The sequence below is a fragment of the Gavialis gangeticus genome, unplaced genomic scaffold (genome assembly GCF_001723915.1).
Source record: "Gavialis gangeticus isolate Ggan-Ray unplaced genomic scaffold, GavGan_comp1, whole genome shotgun sequence".
Classification (NCBI taxonomy): Eukaryota; Metazoa; Chordata; order Crocodylia; family Gavialidae; genus Gavialis; species Gavialis gangeticus.
Genome location: NW_017729022.1, coordinates 137,054,693 through 137,060,285, shown reverse-complemented (window position 1 = coordinate 137,060,285; position 5,593 = coordinate 137,054,693).

The window sequence follows — 5,593 nt, the reverse complement described above, 5'->3', positions numbered from 1 at the left end:
GCATCCAGAACTGGACACAGTACTCCAACTGTGGCCTGACCAATGTCACATAGAAGGGAAGGATCACCTCCTTGGACCTTTTCGTGATGCTTTTATGGATGCATGACAAAGTGTAGTTAGCCTTCCTGCCTGCGTCCCCACATTAGCAGCCTATGTTCATCTTGGAATCAGTAGTGATTCCAAGATCCTTCTCTGCCTCTGTGCTGATGAGAAGGGAGTTCCCCAGCCTGTAAGTATGCTGCTGCTGCTTCCTCCCCAGGTGCAACACCTTGTACTTGTCTGTATTGAAACCCATCCTATTCTCATCTGCCCACCTCTGTAACCTGCCAAGATCTAGTTTTAGCCTATCCCTCTCTTCTAGCATGCTCACTTCTCCCCACATCTTAGTGTCATCTGCAAACTTGAACAAGGTGCTTTTCACCCCCTTGTCCAAATCACTGGTGAAGATATTGAACAGTGTGGGCCCGAAGACTGAGCCCTGTGGAACCCGACTGCCCACATCTGTCCAGGTCAAAAATGACCCATCCACCACCACTCTCTGGATGAGGCCCTCCAGCCAATTTGCAACCCATCTGACTGTGTAGGCATAGACACCACAGATACCTAATTTTTTAATGAGGATGGGGTGAGAGATGGTGTTGAAGGCCTTCCTAAAGTCCAGGAAGACTGTTTGCCACAACACCTGCATCCAAGGCTTTTGTGACTTGGTCATAGAAGGCCACCAGGTTGGTCTGACAGGACCTGCTTCTAATGAATCCATGTTGATTGCCCCTAAGCATAAACTCCCCTGCTGGCCCCTCGCAGATGTGCTCCTGGATAGTTTTCTCAATGAGCCTATAGTTTCCTGGGTCCTCTTTCCTCCTTTTTTTGAAAATGGGGACCACATTGGCCCTTTTCCCGTCCTCTGGCACCTCGGCAGAGCACCATGAGTGCTCGTAAAGCTGTGCCAGGGTCCTGCAATGACCTCTGCCAAGATTGTCAGGACCTGCTGATTTGGACACATCTAGACCCTCCAGAAGTTCCCTGACTAGGTCCTCACTGACCCTGGGCCTGGCAGTGCCTCCTGTGGGTTCATCTGGAATCCCAGTGGGGGGGGAGGATGTCCCTGTCCCTGCTCAGAAAAATGGAAGCAAAGAGTCTGTTAAAGAGACTTGATTTGTCATCTGGTGTTACCAGCAGACTACCAAGCATGTCCTGCAGAGGTCTCACATTATTTGGTACCTTCTTTTTACCTCCTATGTATTTAAAAAAGGACATCTTGTTATCTTGGATCCAGGTCGCTAGTCCCAGTTCCATCTCTGCCTTAGCCTTCCTAATAGCCCCACTACAATCTCGAGCCAAGGAGGTATAATCCTCCTTGCTGATGGCCCCTCCCTTCCATTGGTGTACGTCTCCTTTTTGGCTTTAAGGCATTCGTGGATGCTTTAGGTGAGCCATGAGGGCTTTTGAGCACTCTTGCCCCCTTTGACCCGTGTGGGAATTGTCACACTTTGGGCTTGGAGGATCGTCTCCTTAAGGAACAACCACTCTTCTTGGACTCCCAACTCCCCTCCCCTCTGTTTTGTTTCAAGGCTGTTTCAACGCCCTTTGTTTCATTTTGATTTTGCTGTTTTGACCTCAATGAGTCAAAACAGTGTTGAAATGAAACCACCAGCAAAATTTCACACAGCCCTAGTAGGCACCCCAACAAGGGCAGAGAAGGAGTGGGGCCAACGTTAGTGCTTCTCGCAAACACAGAGCAAAGTGGCCTCATTGTCCTCTCTTGTACTTCTATACGTCTGGAGTAAATCTTCAGAAGTAAGCAGTGTAGCTCTGAGTTTCTATCACTTTAAAGCAGAGCCAGACTTCTGGCATACTAGGCATGATTCTGGCTTCATGTACATCGACGTAAACTGAGAGCAATTCTCAGGTAAAACTGGTAGGGCACTCCCCTACAAGACTGTCCCTTAAAGGCACAGCATGGCCTTACACCCCCTTTAAACAAACATTAATTAGTTCTGAGAGGGGTGTTTTAGTGTAGCCATACTTGACTGCATGTATCTTTAATGTGGCTGTGCTTGGCTGCATCTATCTGCGATGTGTCTAAGATATGACTAGCAATTTAATATATAATAATAGAGATAAGATATAGAATAAATTCATTTTCAGCAATAGGTGTGCAACCCTTTTACAGTCAGTGTGGTTGCCTAGCTTAGAATGCCACATTTAGCTGTTTGTTTTCCTTAACTCCTTCAAGACCAAGTGGTGAAAGCTTTGCTTCCTCTGCTTAGTCTTTTGCATGCTGAGCTGGGCAGTAGAACAGCAAAGGCATTTCAGATGAAAAAATACACCTCTGGGAATTCTCCCCATGGGGAAACAATTGCTTCGCAGACAGATGATTTTACTAGCTGTAGTTTGCCTTGACAACATATTCTCTCTTTCCAGAGCTGCAAAGCAAAAGATCCTTTCCGCCAAAGTTGTCAGTTGCAAAAATAAGATTCTGTTTTCCAGTATAAATCCTTGTAGCTGTTACGTGGTTTTTGACACAATTATAGCTGGCTGGAAAATGGGGAAGCAAGGGTAGAAAAAAAGTCAACAAAAATTGGGTTGGGGGGAGGGGAAATTAAAAAATTTCCACAGAGAAACATTAAAATCTAAAAATTTCTGTCAAATTATAAAAGGTTTCAGACTTCACCCATAAACTGAAATCACTTGGCCAAAACTCAGCATTGCTCAGCTAAAAAGACCACCACCTACATTGCCTAGCTGACGTTCCTTGGGGGCATCATATTCCCACTTTCCTTAAGGGGCTCAACTCCCTGGTCAGACTGCATATTTTCAGTGGATAGGGACAGACATTACACACAAACCAGCATACGTGATCAGAAACTGGTTCAAACCTATAATGGAACAGAAGTTCAGTGTGTACAAACCGGTTTCAAAATGACTGATGTTGGTTTAAGATAAATCTGGTTGAATGTAGTATCAGACTTAACTGGTTTGGGTTAGACCAGTTTATGCAATGTCTGTCTCAGATTCCTTCCCGGTTTAAGTTATACCAGAGTCCCCCAGGATCCCAGATGCTTTGTAGCCCTGGGCTGTGCTGTCTGCTCCAGAGAGCAGGGCTGGCCCCATCCCTCTGCTTCACAGCCAGAGCTCCAGTGGAGACTGCAGGCACAGCAGGGTCCGCCTGGCTTCCTCCATCCCACTCCCCCTCCCTCCTGCAGCCCCATGGACCCTAGCCAGTATGTGGTATGCTAGCTAATGTTGAGAGGTGTGTGTGTGTATGTCTCCAATTTCTGACTGGGGAATCTTAGGGCATTTTGGCATTAATCAACAGGTTAGCTGGTAATGTCCCTCTGTGCCCTCCTTGGAAAAAGCTCTGTTTAAAAAGAGCTTGAACTAATGAGGAGAGGCTTTTGTTTTCTTGATGGGCTGCTCAACTCTGTGTTATCAGCCCCCTGCTGGCTCCCTCGCTTGTCAGTTTTGCAGACGGTATGAAGAAGTAGGGAGAGGGAGATTGAAAAGCTCAGTATCATCAACAGATGCACGCACTGCACACCCCACCCCTCCCCCTGTGCCTCAGAGTGCTAGCCAGGGGCCTGGGTCTGGCAACACCCCCACCCCTTGAGCAGTGAGTGGGGAAAAGCCTAGAACTGGCAGGCAGGGTGGGGTTTTACACCCCTCACTAATTAGTATCCTGCTGGGGCCTGACCATGCCCCACTTCCCTCAGCTCAGTATTGTGAAAGGGAAGGGAGGGCTGCTCTAGCGCTCCCCTGGCTTCTAGTCTGAGCCACTTCTGGCATGTGCCAGCATTTCTTCAGTCCAGAGGGAATGTCTGTGCAGTTGCAAACCAGTTCAACCTAGGCAGGTTAGACTAACCTGCAAAGATTGAATCAATTCAGGCTCAAGCTTTTTGACTGTCTGTCCCTATCCAAGACGTTGCACTGTCTGCTTCCTCTGATCAAAGAGAGGTGGCTCATGATGACAGTCCTATGTCTCCATCAAGGGAGGTGGAGTCGAGAGAGAAAAGAGTGGCATGAGCCACTGCAGTTGTGGTTCTGAATTGACAAGTTTTAACATATGAGTCTTTTTCTGTCTTCTTTTTAATGCATAACTAGATTCTAGAAAGTGGGAATTTAATGAAAAATATTTAATGAGAAGCCACTGAAAAATAATTTAAATGGGAAAATGTTCAACCATTTCTGCATATTCCACCAATTGCATAGACATCTAAGCAAACTATGAGAGAAGACTGTACATGCAGGATGCAAGTAGAATGCGAGAAAAGGATTGTTTTGCAATAAAGCTTGTTTATATTTTTGCACTGAAGCTGTGGAACCACTCACCCTTTCATCTAGTCTTCCAGGTTGCAATAGAGCTCATATGGATGGCCAGCTGGACAACCTTTGAGAGGCACCCTCATTTAACATATCGCAAATATGTATTTGGAGAGCATGTGGGTACACCTACAGCTCATTCTACCAGATAGGAACCAGAACTGGGACCATGCGTCAGCCCAGAGCTTAAAGTTTTGGGGTTGCTACTAGAATACTGTGCCTAAAATGTTTTTATTTATGATAGTTTATAGGAACTTAGTAGCCTGGCTTTGGCTTGTATACAATGCATACAATGAGACCTAAGTCGGACTGAAATTATTTCACCTGTTCTTTGCCAGGGTACAATTGGGAGTTTGTCTTTCTTCCCTTGGCAGTTTTATTCACCTTGGCTAGCTGCCTTTTCTGTATTCGCAAGGCTTGCTGACTGTGAGTCAACAGTGTCCTTGTATATGATGTACTGTAGTTCTTTGATTTCTGTTAGAGGCTAGCTTGTCTCCTTGTAATTTTTAATGCTTGTGACTACTATGGTATGTTGTGGAAGCGCCTTGTGCCTTAATCAGCTGTTCCATTTACAATGCCATATGATAAATTGTATTAATTTTTAATCCAAGTGAGTATTTATGAGACTATTAACAGTCAATCTCCCATATTGTAGAAAGAGATATTGTGTATTTTACAGAGATATTATGGGCCCATGTCTCCTCTTCCTTATTAGTTTTATGCAGTGCTATTTTATTGATTTCACAAGATTGTGTCCCAATTTATGTCTATATAAATGTGAGGAGAATTGGACAGTCCATTTTCAAACTCATATTTACAGACATTTTCTATTCAATTTGTATTATTAACTGGCAAGGACAAATTGCTTTGCTAGAAGTCAAATTTGGGGAAATCTGGGAATAAGCTATAATAATTCTGTGTACAACTGTGCACTGTGATTTCATGTAAACCGTTGCATCTCTTTTTTTCCTGTAGCCTTCTTATGCTTTTCCCAAGCATGGCTTCAGAAGCCTTCCTATTTCCAAGAATTTGCAGAAATCACTTTGGGAGTGATTAATAATACTGTTGGTTGGGCTACCAAAATGAAAGGAGGAAACCAAAGGTGATCCAGAGAAGGAGATTGGGAAATTGGTATAGGTTAACAAAACAAACAAAAAACCCCATTAAGATCTTTTTGATCAAATTTCTCTTTCCTAATGTGTTTTATTTCCTAATTTATTTTGGCACAAAGGCGTTCTCAAATGAGATTCATTCCCCATTGTGTTAAGTGCTA